The sequence below is a fragment of the Frieseomelitta varia genome, unplaced genomic scaffold, assembly GCF_011392965.1.
Source record: "Frieseomelitta varia isolate USP_RPSP 00005682 unplaced genomic scaffold, Fvar_1.2 scaffold_425, whole genome shotgun sequence".
Taxonomy (NCBI): Eukaryota; Metazoa; Arthropoda; class Insecta; order Hymenoptera; family Apidae; genus Frieseomelitta; species Frieseomelitta varia.
This window is the reverse complement of record NW_025110174.1, coordinates 189,061-207,909: the sequence shown is the minus strand read 5'-3', so window position 1 is coordinate 207,909 and position 18,849 is coordinate 189,061. Positions and strand designations below refer to the sequence as shown.

General features: G+C 40.0%; 1 long non-coding RNA gene across 1 annotated transcript in view; it reads right to left on the bottom strand.

Moving 5' to 3' along the window:
- Nucleotides 1–4,309: 4,309 nt before the first annotated feature.
- The window catches only part of LOC122531902, a 17,221-nt gene continuing 2,681 nt past the window's right edge, over nt 4,310–18,849 (bottom strand). The window contains exons 2-3 of the long non-coding RNA XR_006307418.1: nt 5,986–5,989; nt 4,310–4,320 (exon numbers count right to left, since the gene is read on the bottom strand). This is a non-coding gene — a long non-coding RNA (uncharacterized LOC122531902). The remainder of the gene's footprint in view (nt 4,321–5,985; nt 5,990–18,849) is intronic.

The window sequence follows — 18,849 nt, the reverse complement described above, 5'->3', positions numbered from 1 at the left end:
GTTGTTTCAAACATAAAAGGTAGCCCTTCTTATTCTCCCTAATTCTCCCTAATTTTCCAAGGTTCGCCGTAACGATGGAAAATGTATCACAGCCGCGTGGACGTGCATAGTTCAATGGCCTAATGATCAATAACGAATTCAATACACGGGAAACACGTCGTTATAACATCGTATCCGCGTTTCAGACCCCGCCGATGACAGACGAACAAGCGGTCAAACTAATTGACGATAATTAGCAAACTGTTGCCAGTGACCGTCTCGGTATAACCAAACTCTTGCTTGCACATTGTAAACCACGAACATTACCAACGATCTATCCTGTATAAATTATTTACAAAACACGCGAATTAATCATGAATTTACGTTTAAATTTTATTTCAATTTTTGCTTGTACTTTAAAATCTGTTTGCTTGTTAATTTTTAATGTCACTTCATTGTTGCGCAATCACACAGTAGTGTGTACGTATGAACAAAGTGTATATCGCGCGTCTGACCATGCACGGAGCTCTTTCACTGCCACCCGGGACCCGGTCAATTGCTACTCATCCTGACGACGAATGATTTCAACCGATTTTCGTTGCTTCGACAGTTGTGACGTTGAAGCAGCAAACGACGTAAGTATCAGAGACGATTACGTTATCAATCTCTTGCACTGGAACGACATGCCACGCACGTCGAGAATTTTTCGTCCCAAATTGCAACATTTTCTCAGTATATTTATATACCTAAAACTGAGAAAATATATTATAGGTATATTATACTTGGTATATTTACTGTAGTATAGTTTACTTAGTATATTTACTTAGTATACTTTACTAAGTATATTTACTTAGTATATTTATCATACTGAATATACTGAGAAAATAAGTTTATTATACTATAAGTATATTATACTTAGTATATTTAAGTATAGTATACTAGAAAAAGTAATAGTATAATATAAATATAAATATAATATAAATTTATAGTATAATAAAATTTATATTTAAGTATAGCATACTAGAGAAATTTATAGTATAATAAATATAAATATAATATAAATTTATAATATAATATAGTGTAATAAAATTTATATTTAAGTATAGTATACTAGAGAAATTTATAGTATAGTATATTAGAGAAAATATACTAGAAGTATACTAAATGTATATTTCCTCAGTTTCGAGGCAAAATAGACGATCAGTTTTATTACTTGTTAATAATTTCTATCCAGTTGATATCAAACGGACGAGTTTAAAATGAAAGCGACGAATTATTGCATACGGTTCCGGTCACTCGTTACGGTCCGCAATCAGTTGCCAGCGCGAGTGGTTGAAACTTCGATTGACTGAGAAAGGATTTGAAAATTGAAATATTTTTCGCAGCTCGGACGCAACGTCGTTATCGTCATCGCCGCGAGATAAACTACGAGAATGATGTCAAAGGGAACACTGTAGACCGTGGGACGCTTCCCCAGCGATGATATATAGCCACTGTCTGTGGTAGAATTTGGTTTGGTGCCAAACGGCCATGTACTCGGCGACGACTCCGAGTATTTACTCTCTTCTTATTTCATGTCGAGATTCGGATCGCGGGAGAGGAGACGAATAGGGGCTATAGGCGAAAGAGATGGAGGAGGAAAGGAGGATGAAGGTGCCGGAAACTTCCCGAGTGGATTGTCGGGCTTTAAAAACTCCGAGACGCAAGGCCCTCGTTTGTTTCATCGCCTATGAGCAACTTCCACCTGAGGTGTGAAAATCACCGAGCTACGAAATATCATGCGCGCACGAGGGCATGTATTATATTTCTGAAAACCCTGTGGTCGCGACCAGCTGTAAGAAACTCTCCCCCTGCGAGATCCCAAGGGCTATTTTTCCGGGCTTGGGCATTTTCTTTGACGAAGAAATCGAGGTGTGCACTCGTAGAAAGTACGGCAATTGGAAATACACCGGATGACGTTGAAAGAAAGGAGTGTCGCTCGTCTCTCGAAAGAAATTTACCGCGGCCGTGTGATAAATCAGCGGGAACTAGAACTAACCACCAATTCCACGCATTAATCATTGATAAATTTTCTCGGATGTCAAAGCATGTGACAAATGCCGCTTCGTTTATCTTTTCGCGCGTTCCTCTTTCGTCCTCGGCTTCGGTCCGGTCCATAAAACTTATCGATCGCCATTAAGTACAAAACCGTATTTCACCGTTTCGTTGTCGCAACAATACGCAAAGCTGTTAACTTTGGAAAAGTCTGGCGGACCGGGGGACGTCGATGGGAAATCGGTTTGAAATAACTTTCTACAGGGTGGTTATTAACTTCCCCCAGAGAGGTACAAGCGACCTGTTTGAATAATTCCCTCGGATATTAAGCAGGCGTGCGTATTCAGTTCACGTATTCGAGTAAATCACGTTTCAAAAAATTCAGCTTGCACACGTGCATCTCGTGGAAACGATACGACAATGTGGAAATGTAACTTTCTCCTACCATATCCTGGGAACGTAACCGAGTGAAATATTCTTTTCTAGAGCGGAACAATGGAGTGAACTCCGAAAATTAGCAGAAACCCTGCTGCCCCAGTGGCATATTATTCTGGGATATTAAATTAGTCAGAAAAAGGAACAAAGGGATATATTTGCATACGTTTACCTAAGCCGACGTTCAGTTAACGATGAAACAAACGTCTGCTGCGAAGAAATTCTCGAAAATCGATTTGCCTTCTCTCTTTCCAATCGATGGATACCACGATAAAGTTAAATTCGAATATATACGCTGAATAGAAAACGCGTCGCTGTGGTTGAGAACGACGTGCCATTGTGAAAGTTATTCAAAGGGAAGGCGAATATCATTGGTCTGAGACTACGTGGAAGTTGTAACTGTTGGAAGAAGACCGGACAGGCGGTAATAGAACAATAGGAATCGTGAGAGAGCAGAATAGGGCACATTCGAGTATTTGCATCTGAGGTATGCGCTCTAGACTGAATACGGCCAAATAACTGCCCGCTTCTACGAGCTGCACACGTGTGTATTTGTTCGTCTCGAGTCATTCTCTCCCTCTCTCTCCCTCTCTCTCTCTCTCTCTTTGGCCGGAGAATCGGACAACGTTACAACGGAAATGGAAACGAAGTTGCGCCGAATTCGCAATTCGTGAAACTGTGAAACTGCAAACGCCGCGGCGCGCCGAGATCCTCGCGCGACGCAACGATAATTTAGTACAGTTGAACGTTTCGTGCGCCCTAGGTTTCTATCGCTCCTTCAAAGTTCCCCGACTGTATAAATTGTGCACCGTGCATCGACGGAACTAATAATTATAATAGCTGCTTGCCGCTTCTCTGTCGGAGGAAACGTTTCGCCCCTTACGAGGGAGGGAGGAATTTCGCTAAAAATTGGCTAAAAAATAGTGATGGACTCTCGGAAGTTATATATATATATGTATCTACATATATGTGTAGGTCGCAAAACAAACATCGAACATTCGAGGGATGATCCGTCAATTAATCATCGAGGCAAATGTGAAGCACGAGATCAGGCACATTTGAATATCTCGGTCGTACCTGGCTTAATCTACTCCGAACTCGATCGAGTTCAGTCCAACGGGTCGCAGAGAATCTATTCCACCCTGACCCCCCCTCCTTTCGTTCTTGATTTATGCGACGTTCAAAGAAACCGAATGCACAAAGACGTTCTTTGGCGAATTTCTGACACGTTCGTTCGTTCGTTCGTTCGTTCGTGAAGGTACGTTCGGCCAAGGTATTTTCGAGCGGCAGAAAGTTGGAAATAATCTATATCCGCGCGCGAATATTTCGAATATCCTTTTCCTTTGGCGGAGCCAAAAGTCTACCATACGAATTACACGAGGGTGGAAAGTTTCTCGATGGGTATCTCTTGTATCACGGAGAAGTTGAACGAACATTTTCGCGTTTGCCACATTCACGCGCGTCGGGCACGAGCGCCTGTTTTTCCATCGATTCTCCCTCACTCTCTCGGCTCCCGATATTCCCCAAATGGCAGAGGGTGAAGAGTAGAAGCAACCCGAGCGTATTGGGCGAGGAGGGGAGCGAGCGGGGAGACGCTCGGTTGATGTTAACGCTGAGTTATTCAATAGGACGTGAAGAACGTCGGGTACACCGAGTGCCAGACGATTCCCATGGGACTCGTATCGTTTCATCCAGGTTCTCCCCCTCTCCAAGTTTTCCACCGGTGAGCCACGCCGTGAGAGCATTGTGACCCTGGAACTGGTAGTTTGCGAATTTCCCGCAGCGAGAGCAGCGATATCCGTACTTACCGCGCGTTCGAGTTCGCACACACTGGCGGCTGAAACGTGAATTCCCCGCATCTTCAGTCTCTTTCTCTCCCTTTCGCGAGACGAAAATTATAAAGACTGTTACTGTAACGCGGCCACCAACTCTGTCAGCTTTCTCTGGTCGAACCAAGTTAATGCAGAATTTTTCACGAGAATGAGGAAGAATGATCCTCTGCTTTTTAATCCGGTAAAACAATGAGATTTTCTCCTCAACGAGCTCGTTCCTCAAGATCGTTCTTCGCCATCTGGCCGGGCGGGAGGGGTGGAATGTCAGATCGCCGCCGGCGGAGATCCGACGTCGAGGTTTTCCAAGAAATAGACGAACGAGTGGCCTTTGGCGAGCCCACAATGAATGGGGAGGGTGCGTGGGGGCGAGGTAAAGGTCGAAAGGGTCCTTTTTCGAGCTAACTGAGCCCGTATAAATAAGTAATGCGTCGCCAACGTCGTGTCTAGCACGCTGGAAACGTTCGAGCGATTTTCGTGTCGTCAACACGACGAGCCGAGTTGGATCACGCGAGATCTGCGGATCTCGTTACCACTTCCGCGAGAATGGATAGTTCCAAGCGTCAAGGACGCGTGTGTGTCCACTCCTTGAATATTTCAGTTTCATGCTTCGAATAGATTCCCGCGGGAAGTCATTGGGTCTGAGGGATCACACCCGTGTGCCTAATTCCTGTCTGCCTTCGATATCAATTACTTTTGTTGAATCTTGAGAATGTTTCAGATCGTGTCGATCCGAGGAGAAAATAAATAAGAGAACTTTCCCTTCCTTTTTATGCCTTTCTGGAAATTAAACGGCTCGACTTTCTTTTCCTTCCTCGGGACGATGCGCCGCGAAACTATAAACGACGCGGTTACAGAAGAAGAAATAACTCCCTTTGTCGTTGTGTCTTCCGCATTTCCGGAATTTTTCCACCGAGTTGCCAGTAGTACGTAATACGAAAAGCAAGGAGAGCGGAGAAAGTATAAAGAGAAGTCATCAAAGAGAACGATTTCGTCCCCCTCTGTAATTAAATCGACGAGATTTATTTATTTTTGACACACTCGACGTAGAAAAAGCAACAACCAAGTTGGCAATTAAAACTACGTCGTAAATGTAAAATAACATGAAAAATTTGTATTGTTAGTGTTTATAAGTTTTTAAATATACATTGTTATATTTATAATTTTTTAAATTTATACTTTTACATTTATAATTTTTTAAATTTACATTGTTGTTGTTTATAATATTTTAAATTTGTATTTTTACATTTATAATTTTTTAAATTTACATTTTTATTGTTTGTAACATTTTAAATTTATATTCTTACATTTATAATTTTTTAAATTTACATTTTTATTGTTTATAATATTTTAAATTTATACTTTTACATTTATAATTTTTCAAATTTACATTTTTATTGTTTATAATGTTTTAAATTTATATTTTTATATTTACAGTTTTATGTTTATACAATTGTCGGTTATTACAATTGGTCTTGGACACATATCCATGTTGGAGAAGGGCAACGTAACGACAGTGATTCGAGATTAATTAACGTTAGAGTTAATTAACAAAGCGCGTCGGGAGCATTACTTGTTCTCATCAAAATTCTATTAGTCGGCGCGCGCGGTCGACTCGTTCGAGAAATTACGCTGCCACGTTCCATTTGGTAATTTTCCCTCTCGTTAACCAATTACGAGCCGATTAGACCCGTGGATTGTCTAAGACAAATCTTTTTTTCCCCCCACAGGGTTGATTAACTACCCTGTCAGAGGCGGAAGACAGATTCCGCGGATAAAAGTTAATAATTGTCGAGCTCGGTCGGGCCCGACAGCAAAATGAAAACTTCGTTCCGCGTCGCGGACGGACGATTTAATAAATCTGAAAAAGTTTCGGGATCGGTGGGAATCGAGCAATTTCGTTAATGAACAAAGTGAGACGTACTTTTTATTTTCCAACAAAAAGATTCCCAACGTCCACTGTTCGAGAAATATTCGAAAAGCTAAGGAACCGGGGAAACAGTGCGAGCTTCCATTCAAACGAACGGAAAGGTAGGTTTCCAGTTTAACGTTTTTTTCCAATTTTCCCTATTCTTTAACGAAAGATTCGTTTTTTTTTCGAAGTTTTTTCGAAGAAAAAAGGTAAAAGTTTGAGAAAGACGCTAAATTCACCGACTTGTCATGAAAAAAACGATACGAAGCTTCTCAGAAAAGGAGAAAAAAGTAAAAGTTGGAAACAGACGCAAAATTCACCTTCTCATTTTAAAAAAAAACTATACAAAGCGTCTTAGAAAAGAGAAGAAAAATCAAAATTGAAAAAAAGACGCTGAATTCACCGACTGTTCATTTTAAAAAAAAGGTGAAACTTCTCAGAAAAAGGAGAGAAAAGTCAGAGTTGGAAAATAGGAAACTAAATTCACCGGAGATTCACAGACTGGTCATTTAAAAAAAAAAAAAAAAAAAAAAAAAAAAAAAACGATACGAAGCTTCTCAGAAAAGGAGAAAAAAGTAAAAGTTGGAAAGAGACGCAAAATTCACCTTCTCATTTAAAAAAAAAAAACTATACAAAGCGTCTTAGAAAAGAGAAGAAAAATCAAAATTGAAAAAAGACGCTGAATTCACCGACTGTCCATTTCAAAAAAAAGGTGAAACTTCTCAGAAAAAGAAGAGAAAAGTCAGAGTTGGAAAATAGGAAACTAAATTCACCGGAGAGTCATCGACTGTTCATTAAAAAAAAAAAAAAAAAAAAAACAATACGAAGCTTCTCAGAAAAGGAAAGAAAAGAGTCAAAGTTGGAGAAAGACGCGAAATTCACCGGAGATTCGCCGAACGAAAAAATGTTGAAGCTTATGGAGATGAGGGAAGCTGGTGGGAGAACGTGTTAATCAGAGGCCATGCAAATGAGTAGAGTAAGATGGTATCGGGTAGCAGTTGGTTAAAGAACGGCTTGTAATTGACCTCGAAAGCCAGCGGCGTTCGGCAGATACTCATCGCGGCATCGATTGTACGGCGTGTAGTAACACCGCTTCGCGTTGTACACGGCGCGGCCTGTATTCTTGCCACGAAAGAACGAGGAACGTTCCGCTGAAAACTGCGGAAGAACGACGGAAGAAGACAATCAAGTGGCTGAGCGAGGCTGTAAAATCTACAGTGCCTGTGGAGATGCAGTTTGAAATTTAAGCGTGATCGCCCCGGCGGATAAAACTTCCCTGCACCGTGAAACTTCTTATTCATGCCTAATCTCGATGTCTGTTACTTTATTACTTTCGTCCGCGTCTCGCCTCTTCAAACTCCATTAACTTTCCGCCCTTTCCGTCCCGCTTCGTTCTCTGCCTTAATAAAATATTTTTATACGCCCATTTACGTATTGGTCCGCGTAAATATGTGCTTATCATCGATCGGACTGAAGCTTTACGCAACTGGTCGTTAGTCAGGCAATGCAAAACCGCAGCAACCCGTATTATTACCGTTAATTGATCGATCACAGCCTTTACGATCAGCGAATGGGACTTGTTGAAACGTTAAATCCCCTGCAAATTATGGCCAAATGGTCCTTTGTCTCTCGCCTGTCCTTTTGCCACGGGAACGAGCGACGTGGAATAGTGAAAAACTCGACTCGCTGAAAAAATTATTACGTCGCTGTCGTTACGGAGGCATTTGTTGACACGACGAGAGTACGTAAGTCACCGGTGAATTGAAATTTAGCGAGCCTTTCACCCTGTAGACGCAGGCAAGGGTCATTTGTCAACGTTACGTTCCATTCTCATTGACAAATGCATTAAAATATTCGTGATCGATCGCGTTATAACTCGAACGGAAAACTAAAGAGCGAACGATGAGCCTTAAGTATCGAATTTCTGTCGATGGGAAATCAAACGCGTTCGTGTTTCACCGTGCTTCAATCGCGTATCGTGCGCGCGATCAATTTTGCACGCAAGCGGATCAATAGACACGTGTACGTAACGTTAATTTTAAATTCAGCCGGCTCCGTGCGTTAACCTTTCCAATTACACGTCCCTGTTCCCCGTAAATGTAAATGTAATGGATAATTTCGATCAGAGCACGTTTCGTGCCGAGTTTGACCGAGTTTAGCCACGCATCATCGTAAATACACACGATACCAAAAATCTCGCTGAAGAGAGAATTTTTTTAATAACACATCTGCGCGTAACGCGCAATTTTCATACAAACGCGAAACTGGAAACCAAAGTGAAAAGCAAACGCCGAGAGAAAGGACGATTCCTTTCCTCACTTTTACTCGGCCTTTTGTCTGAATAACCAGCATTCAGAGTTGAACCGCCCCTTTAGAATCGTATTATGATTTAGTGGCGCATCCGCCGATGCTTACGTTCGATAGAATTCAGCTTCTCCCTTCCATTAACTCCCTTTTCATCGACGTGGTAAGAAAGAAGGTGCGATATATATATATAATCCAACTGGCGACGAGAGAAAGATCTCTATGAAATCTACGGTCCAGTTGCGGAACTTTTGCAACTATTAAAATATCTCTACAAAAAAAAAAAGAAGAAGAAAAGAAAAAAAGAAGATGTCTGTCTCACGAACTTTGTCCGTGTCAGAGTAACGTTAGTTAAAAGGGACAGTCGTGCAAAGTTTTCCAGCAAATTCTAAATCTGACGACCGATGAGAAGTCTCGCGGGCGCAAACGTTCGTTGATTTCAATGTCTGAAAATTATCGCGTACATTCGGGAAAAGTTTCGCCGATAATGAATCAAAAAGTTTGAATATCACCGCGGGCAATCAGTGTCGTATAAACATTATTCAAGTGCCCCGTTGGTTCAAAGCGGCAAGAAGACGAGATATTCCAGACGAACGAGCGGGATCTTCGACCGAAACTAACAGAAATCATTCCGCCGGTTGATAACCGAATATGTCTGCGAGAGAGACGAGCGAAACGAGAAAGAAAGATGCTGGTAACAAATTCTGCGCGTAATAAAAGAATGAAAAATAATTCTCAAATTCTGACGACTACAGAATTTACGTGAATTCGTATGCGATAATAAAGAGGTTGAAACTTTTTCGTATCGTCGAACTGTCGGGAGGAGGCAACGCCTTTCACATTATCGATGATACTTCTAGTTCCAATATTATGTCATATCCTTTCTGTCGTAGTATCTATCGACACGGCGCGAACACATCCCTCGTACGTATATTTATTGCTTTCTCACAGATATTCATATTTCAGAAACTCGTGTTCCGTGCGTAATGATCGTTGTTAGGTGAATTTAATATCGTAATTTTCCTGTTTAACTTCTTACATTCATTTTTAATTGCCGTTAATTTTGTCCCAAAATTGCAATATTTTCTCAGTTTTAAGTATATTTAGGTATATATAATCAAAACATGGTAATAAATTTATTATTTCTCAGTAATTTCTATCCAGTGATGTCGTATCGACGAGTTCGAAAAGAAGGCGACGAATTATTATATACGGTTTGGTCGCTCGTTAAGGTCCGCAATCAGCTGCCAGCGCAAGGAGTTAACCTCTTGCGCTAGACTGACGTACCACGCACGTCGAGAATTGTTTGTCCCAAAATTGCAATATTTCCTCAGTTTTAAGTATATTTACGTATAACCCAGGCAAAGAAACGTGGTAATAAATTTATTACTTCTCAGTAATTTCTATCCAGTGATGTCGTATCGACGAGTTCGAAAAGAAGGCGACAAATTATTATATACGGTTTGGTCGCTGGTTAAGGTCCGCAATCAGCTGCCAGTGCAAGGAGTTAACCTCTTGCGCTAGACTGACGTACCACGCACGTCGAGAATTGTTTGTCCCAAAATTGCAATATTTCCTCAGTTTTAAGTATATTTACGTATAACCCAGGCAAAGAAACATGGTAATAAATTTATTACTTCTCAGTAATTTCTATCCAGTGATGTCGTATCGACGAGTTCGAAAAGAAGGCGACAAATTATTATATACGGTTTGGTCGCTCGTTAAGGTCCGCAATCAGCTGCCAGCGCAATGAGTTAACCTCTTGCGCTAGACTGACGTACCAAGCACGTCCAGAATTGTTTGTCCCAAAATTGCAATATTTCCTCAGTTTTAAGTATATTTACGTATAACCCAGGCAAAGAAACGTGGTAATAAATTTATTATTTCCCAGTAATTTCTATCCAGTGGTGTCGTATCGACGAGTTCGAAAAGAAGGCGACAAATTATTATATTACGATTCGGTCGCTCGTTAAGGTCCGCAATCAGCTGCCAGCGCAAGTGGTTAACTGTACTCGTCCTCGGACGAAGTTCTCTCCAAAAGCTTTGCTGCTTCACTATTTTTCCTTACTTTTTCTCAATTTACTTTTTTTCAATTTCGATCTAACGCGTCTCGCAAGCGATTCCGTTTTCATTAACACTTAACACTTGACTGATGGAAACTACTTCGTCCCTCCCCTGTAGAAATTGCACGAACAGGGACAGCTATTCCTATCCTTCGCAGCGCGAATTCATCCACCCTTTTCTACACTTTGCCCGTACGTTTTCATCGTCTCTCGTATCTCGCCGCACTTCCGCGCGCTTCCGGTTTCTTCTATCGGTGGCTCTAACCGTGCATCCTCTCGCTTCCGGCTGCTCGTAGATCAACGAGCACACCCGACTTTCTCCACTCGCTTCTCTCTGTTGCCGCATCGCGTTGCGTGCACCCGGTCTGATCTAACACACTTCGTAGCTATATCTTTTCGTACGTTGCACGTTCCTGTGCTCTGCTCGATGCTGGCTCGCTTGATTTATACCGAAGAACGGATGTACACCGGGGTATCAAACGTACAAGAGCCGCGAGCACGGGCGGATGCGTATTTCAGTGAGCGAAAAGGTAGCAGAACGGCAGAGTGAAAGGGCAAAGCACACAGGGAAAAGATAGGGCTAGTTTTATTAATGTTTTTCACTCGGGCTCGTAAATTCCATGGCAAGCTTTCCTGGGAAACTTTCTTCTTTTTCCATCTTTACTGTCGATGTAGAAATTCAGCGACGAAAGCGACGTTCGATCATCCCCCGGTATCAGTAAATGCAGCAAATGTACAGAACACTACACTGATCGAGAGCAAACATATTTTTTGATACTGTGTGCGTTTGCTCTCTCGATGAATGTACAAACACAAGCGGACGAGGGGACAATTCCCTCGCGAATTATGGAATAAAATTCTTTTATTCGAGTTTGAAGATTCATCGAGTATATTTGAATTTGTTGAAATTCTATTTCTAAGAAAAAAGGATAATTCACAGGAAATTATTCTACGCGCAGAAATTAGTAAAGAGTGTGGAATTAAATTTTTTCATTTGAAGCTCATTTTGAATACGTTTCGTTAGAAAATTACCTTGATAAATTTCCAATTTAGAGTCTCCGTCAAAAACTCGAAGCATTTTACATAAAAATTTCATTCTACATTTTACTGATTTCCGCGCGTAAAGTTCTCTTCTAATTATTCTTAATTGTTCTACTCTATCCTGTCTAGAGTTTGAACTAACTTCAAGCGTACTTGATAAATCGCAAAACTCGATTTTATTCTATACCTTTCTCCTATTATTTTTTTCTCTTTCTTTTTGTACGCGCTCGATATTACAAATTCAAATCAGCAGAAACAGTGCTTTCCTACTGTAATTATTTTCTGAAATTCTCTACGCGCTATCGAAATTTTTTGCGCAAAAAAAGGAAGGATCCTCGCGTTCCGTTATTCCAACTATAATTCCCTTTTCGATCCGCCGCGATTGAAATTCGAGAATTAGTGTAACACGACCAAACAGAATATTTTCCCAGCTGTTTTTTTTTTTTTTTTTTTTTTTTTTTCTTTTTAATTCATCATCCGGGGCGAAACTTCTGCAACCGATATATTAAATTTCTCGGCGAATTATTTGAAAGTAAATATTATGAACGGGGAAGCAGCGTCACGCCATGTAAAGCTTTCTTTCGTTTCATTCGCTCTGCGTCGCGCGTAACGCAAAAAGAAAAAATGAAAAGAAAAAAGAAAAAAGAAAGAAAAAAAATTCACGTTCGCCACGTTTCTCTGTACATTTCCAAATCCAACTAGCGGCCATTGACAGTATTCAGATTCGGTGTGGGCCGGTGCGGAAATGCGGGCAAAATTCGAATACCGAAACGCGGGCAGAATATGCGCAATTCTCGTATTGTCTTTCGTTAACAATCGCCCCTGTCGAAGGGGTTTCATCGTGCTTGAAAATTCCGGGTTTACGGAAACAAGAAAACGCGGCGCCGCCCCTTTGTGTTATTCGTTTTATTTCAAACTTCCGTAAATACGCGATCCCAAAGGGGCGAGATGCTGTTCGCGTTCCCCGACTTGAAGAATCATAATAAAATTCTCTGCCTGCCCTTCTCTTGCCCTTGCTCTTGCTCGAGTAATTTTCAGCTTCTCTTTACCGGATTGCTCGCGAAGAGAGAAATCTTTCTCTCACACGCGCGAGTGTAAAAATATACGTAGACGAAAGCACTTGAAAACTGTTATAAACTATAATAAAATCGTGCAACAATTCAACAGTTGTCCTCGTGGTTAAGCGTGAGATCTCTGAGCTTTACCAATTTTGAGTTCGTTTCTCTCAAAAAGGCCCCCAAAAGTCGTCAAAAAAATTTTTTTTCCCGATCTAGATCTACTGTAATCTTGAATATCGAAGTCTTCACTTTACATCACCTCGCGCACATATGCACACGAGTTGTCAATATTTAATGTTATTTCGTAACAAGCATAGCTGAAGAAAGCATAACTGTACCAACGATAACGAAAAGTTGTCGACAATTTGAACCGATGCGCCTTTGGAGAAAAAGATCACACAACGATCCACTTGATCTCATTTTAAAGCGTAAAGCCTCTACTTTGACAGTTGTGGGTTCATTTTTCTCGAATTAAGTGAAATGACTTAATGTGGTAGTGTAACGAGCGAAGAAACGAAGATATTGTTTTTCTTAAATTGCAAAAAGTCAGAAGCGCGTAAAAATGTTAAAACCATCATCTATTTGAAGATTGATGTCTCCGCTTTATGACAACTCTTTATAGTTGCACGATTTTCTTTTGCATGGTTTATTTTATTAAACCTGAAACGACGGTAAAAAATTCAGGAAATTCTAATATTTTGCCACATAACTCCGATTAAATGACAAAAAAATGAATCGTACAGCAAATTTTGAAAGTTCATTGCAGAGTGGAGACTTCGATCTTCGAGAGCATGGCGGATTTAATCGCGAAGAGAAGTTTCTAGTATTTTCAGAATTGAATTCACGTAATTTGAATTTCTGTAATTTTTGAGATCTTTGCTTTATCATTTGCAACATTTCTGAAACAATTTATAGTTATAGGAATATATTCTAGGCAATTTTTAACTACTTGCAAAACGTACACAAATAAAATACCTTTTGATGATAATTCTAATAAACTATTAAAATTTTAGAGCTACCCGTAACAATTTCAACATATATAATTCATATATATTCATACAGACACGTACCTGATACAATATTTAATATCTAATACAAAACTAATATCAAACTTACATCTGTCAATGTGGAGGCTTCACGTTTTAAAACGAAAATATCTGAATTGTTGCACAATCGTTTCTCAACAAATTAGTTATAACAATTTCAAACACAACGAAGACAATTTTTCATCGAACAGCACACTCGTCCAACCTTCTCACGCAGAAAATAACGATATGGCTGCGAAACAACAGCCGTACAATTTTCGTTTGCAACGCGTTGACGCGTTAATGAAGTCATTACTTCTGCCTGGTGTAACTGTAATAGTTTACCATGCATAGTGATTCTGCTGGCACAGCCAATTATCGAGCGTTGCAATTACACCGAATCGATAGTTTCGACGAGCCTACGACTCGTTCTCCTGGCAAGTTCTCGGGTCTAACCGGAAGTACCAACCGTTGGTCCTGAAACCTAAGTCGATCCCTCGCTCTCTGTCCGTCAACTTGACGCCAACAACTTTCGGCCACCGTGTAATTAAAGCGAACGAATCGTTGTCGTTCACGTTTACCTCATCTCTCTCTCTCTCTCTCTCTCTTCGAAATCTCCGTCAGAAACTTGGGCTCCGATGCGTTCTGTGCTCGTATTTGTACTTGATTCCCTCTCCGTTCGAATTTGGCGAAAGGGGAATTTCATAAAACGAAACGGGTTTCGTAGCAACCGGCTGGGGATTTTGTAGTATCGGCGACACGAAGCCGGAACCTCTGTGAAGCTGCGGAACGTTGCAAAATGACCAACGAAATTGCTTTAATCTCATCCCATTCTTTTTCCTTTAACGAAACACGCTGTGATGCAACAACTAAGTTTTCAGTTCCCTCTATGAGCAACCGCGGGGACAAAAGAGTTTTAAGCCGTATCATTGAAGGATAAAGCGGCGGAGAGAGAAAGAGAGAGAGAGAGAGAGAGAGAGCCACACGCGTGGCACAACGAGAGAACGGCACTTTGCTCGGACAAAATGGGACAGCTGCGCGTTACGAGACCGTGAATATTTCCAGCGTACCATTCTGCTAGACGAAGATACGCCTCTGGAATGTTGAGATAGTATGAATGTACGTACAATGGGAAATGTTTTCCACCAACCTTGAAAACGTTTCGTTTCCTTGAACCATTCGGTATTTCCGAACTGGACGTGTCGTTCTCGCATTTCAAGCAAACAATTGTATATAATTATTGAAAGGAAGAAAATATCAGACCGAATGTTGGCGAAGAAGCAGAAATTTTTCCAGCGATGATCGAGACGAGTGATAAATCGCGAGGCCAAGCTAATTGAGCAGAAAGTCGAGCACTCTGCAATTGGCTCACGAGAAATTGGCTGAATGCATTATCCGACTCATTCGTGGGAAAGAAGTTAACGTTGTTACGGCGCAGCGCGACGGTGAACGTTAGTTGCTTCGCTGATCGTTCTCACGTCGTGCCTTTTACAGCCGCCGGATAGATGTTTCATAAATGAAGTCAAGATGTAGAATAAATACTTATATTTCACTATTATACAAATGTTGGTTATGAATGTGTGGTTATGAGTCGGGAGAGGACATAACTGATGCGGAGTGACTGATTCTGACTGACTGACCGCTGATTATTTTTTTTTTTTCATTTTTTTTTTTCCCCTGTTTGAGCCTGTGGTAGCTGCAGTGCCTGGGGCTGGTTCCGCCCTTTAACCTGCATTTAAAAAGAAAATTTTAGGATAGATGATGCTACTGTATTTGTGGTTTGTCTGATGTGTACCTATAGTGGAGTTCGCAGGAAAAGTTTTAAAAAAACCTGTGCGTATGGGGATACTGACCGCTGAATGTGACTCTACGATTTTATGGCCACAACCAAGTATCCCTTTTCCTAGGCTGGGCTTTGTTTCTGCCCTACCGAGCCTTTTTACATCTTGTCTCTCCCTCCAAGGCCAGAGAAAATGTCCTCAGATGAGAATATGACAAGACATCTGGCAATTCTCGGCAGGGACGAGGCTTCTTAGGAATTGACCTGGCTGATCGCCTCGGAGAGTTCTGTTCTGCGCCAGAACAAACGTCTCTTTAAATATTCTACCGATAGAGGGCCATTGTTACCGCGAGGGATTGTTACCGCCTGTTTAATTGAAAGTTCAATTCGTGATTGAACTGTCTAAATAGCTCGCGTCAGTGTCGTCGTGAAAATTTCCCCACTCGCCTCGAATCAATAAAATGGACTGGATCTGACAAGATGGAGAACGATTGGTGTTGAGGTACATAATTATCCTACGCATTTAGAATGTTACGCAGATACTCGTGCAAACGTCAGACGTATATTCTAAAAACGGAAATGCAGGGTTTCTATGCGCACACGTGCGCAGAGGCAGGTATATGTAAATAGCAGTCAAGCCGATCCTCAAGAGTTCATTATAAACGCCAGCCAACCAAGCCTTCCCTCTTAACTTGGAAGGTCACTTTGCCACAGCGCCACGTAGGCACCGCTTCGCGGATTTCTCAATTGCTAAATAAGAAAAATCATTTAGTTTCGCGCGTGAAATTGAAGGGGGAGACTGGATGAAATACTCGCGTTTCGCCGTTAAACTACCCCTAATTTCTCGGGACAATTTGCACCAATTTCCTATCGAAGTATCGGTGAAATATCGGTAAAACGTGAATGGAAAAAAATATATATATATATATAAGAATGCTTAAAATCGAAACATTCGAGTATTATATACACCTTGTATATTGAATTTCCAGTGATAATTTCCGCTTCCCAATGACTTTTCTCTATTTTCATTTAAAACAGGCAGTTCAACTGGTTTTAACGAACGTATGAGTTTCAAAATGAGTTTTGGAACACACGCGAAGGGGAAACAGAGAGAGAGAGAGAGAGAAAATATATATTTGAATTTAAATGAAATAAATATGGGAATAAAAGTGGCGCACGTACGTCGTAATGAAAAATATGGTTATTAAAATGCGTTAATCTTCTTATTAACGCGATGAAATTTTTCGCGTCGTTCGAATTGAAGATCCATGGGGAAGTACGTTTGAAGTAAATGAAACTTTAGAATGACTCTCGTTCGTGTCCTTGTGTGCCTATATTTCTTGAATATTGATACAGTTTCGTGAAATATGAAAAAAATACAGGGAGAAAACTTGCACGCTGATGAAAATATAGGACGTAGCCACGTACAGAAATATGCGGGGAAACAAATAATGAAAATTCGAACCCGTTCAACGGACGATCGATGCTCCTTACCAAGAGAAGGATTTATACGCCAAAAATGTACAATGGAATTATTATTACACGGCGAGCACAAAGTAATATACAGCGCATAGAAACTTGGTTAACGAGTCTCCTCGCAGGAATTTATTGTAATTACGTAGGAGAGAGTTGGGAAACCTCTGTTCCTGATGTATAGAACTTCATTTTAAGGTCCATTAAAGGGCTGCACGGAAACTGAATCGCGAGAGTGTCGTTTTTGTTGCCATATTGCGCCAGAAAACTTTTTCCATTAATATTACGCGAACCCTTATATTGTGCTCTGTGCCAATAAATCGACCCTCGCGAACAAATTCAGAGGGACTGGCATAAATGGGCTGGTGCGAAAGCAAGTAAAATTGATCTTTCAGCGGGTATAGTACGTGATAGCATAACCACGCGTGCAAGTGCGTTGTCACGGTTGCAATAACAATGAGTTATTACTGTAATTTAAGTTCTCCGACCACCTGCATGGTGATGTCTGTGCGTAAAAAATAAGTTGGCTTCGAGAGGTGCACACTTGTTTTGGACACAGGTTAAGACGAAACTTTAGGAAGTATATCTCTCTTATCGGATCAACGAATCGTGACTCGTCAAGGTATAGTCATCTTTGATTAAACACGTTCAAATATCAGGTACGTTTATTATTTATATTTTGATCCTCGTACGATAAATTTCGTTTGAAGATAAATAAACTCAAAACGAAATATTACAACTATCTTGTATACTTCCATTTCTATTAGCGAATGATTAGTATCATCTGTTACATAATCATCAATACTGTTTCCCCCGGATGATAGAGTGTTATATTATCTGTTATTTGCTCGATGTAAATTGCAGTCCGTCAGTCTTGTTACACACGGAGGAATGATTAGGGTATAATCTGCTACATTCGAATTAATTTAACCACGTACAAAATGTACAAGCAGTTTAATGTTTCGTAGTAAGTTCGTTGAATAGATCATCAAATATTTCTTTTCAACCTTTTCTAGATTTCGAATTCCAGAATTCGAAACTCGAACACAGAATCACATCCAAGTGCGAATATGCGTTTCACAAATTCATGTTTTGTGAACAGCGAAATGTTTCTGAAGAATTGGTCAACCATCAAAATCATTAATTCTATTGTAAAATCATTAAAAATTTGAAATTTCTTGCTGGAAGATAAATAAAGTACTACTAATAATAACACTATTACAACCGAACTGCAGGCAGGAACTGATTATGTTTTAGTAAGTGAGAATGTTTGAAAGTTCCAAGATTTCTCTGCAAATTACATTATAATTCATGTTATAAATATTATAAAATCTGTTCGCGCTGGTGCATATAAAACACAGGATAAGAATCTTAATTGTTAATTAATTTCTTTTTTTTTTTTGGAAACAGAAATTTCATTAATTTATAGAGATTAGGAACATTATCATCATATAACGATGAAGATGTAGAACCAATTGCTACTAAAGTCCTTTATGCATGGCAGTGCTTATCTTTAATGCATAGTAATGCATCTTCTCGTTATACATGCATAATGTAACTAAACTTCTCGCAGATTACTTTCTTTCCAAGGAAAAGTATACTGCTGCCATCTCTCGTGAAGGTTTATAAGTATACAGAGGCATATAGTGATTATGATCATTTATATTTATATCACAATACTATAAATAAATAATAACTCCGTAATTAATTTTAGTTGTTTATATAAAAATATTATCAATATCACAAAATATACAATTACTAATAATTTAATGAAGATTACATAATGAAAGTTAAATGACGAATAATTTCTATAAATAAAAGTTAAATAACGAAAGAACGAATGAAGAATTTCTACTATGGCTACAATATATATAAGTGTCAGTAAACATTTCTATGGTGATAATAAAATTAATAGC